Below are 506 nucleotides of genomic sequence, written 5' to 3'. Positions count from 1 at the left end.
AAGTCAAGTAAAACAAAATTACAATTGTTTCAAAAGAAACTCCAGTAAAAGGACTTTTAGTTGGCTATAAAACGTTTCGTCGTTTGTAACACTTGTCAGGTTCGTGAGTAGGTGTTGGTGGATTCGGAAAATAAATTTATATTCTATTTTCATAATCAGTCGTGACCATGGATACTGTAAAGAGCCCGAAACTTTGGTTTATTTGACAAAACACGTGATGAAATCTACACGTCGAAGAAGTTTCTCTCGGAAAACGTACAAAGACCCCAACCCTCATTTGGCCAGCAACGTAGCGGACTAAGGCCTAAGCCCTCGCCTGAGAGTATTCCCGAGCCCTGTAGTGGCACTTATAAATGGATTGATGATGTTTGTAAACACTTTATTGTACAACAAAACAAATTTTAACAAAGAATTTAAAACGTTAGTTTACAAACGCAAGTCTATCTCCTAAAGGGATTTCTTTCAACTAATCTCTGTAGATTCAGTTATATTTATAATCTCTTTTT

Source organism: Hyposmocoma kahamanoa, unplaced genomic scaffold, assembly GCF_003589595.1.
Source record: "Hyposmocoma kahamanoa isolate Upper Pololo Valley unplaced genomic scaffold, ASM358959v1 62, whole genome shotgun sequence".
Lineage (NCBI taxonomy): Eukaryota > Metazoa > Arthropoda > Insecta > Lepidoptera > Cosmopterigidae > Hyposmocoma > Hyposmocoma kahamanoa.
Note: the sequence above shows the minus strand (reverse complement) of the source record.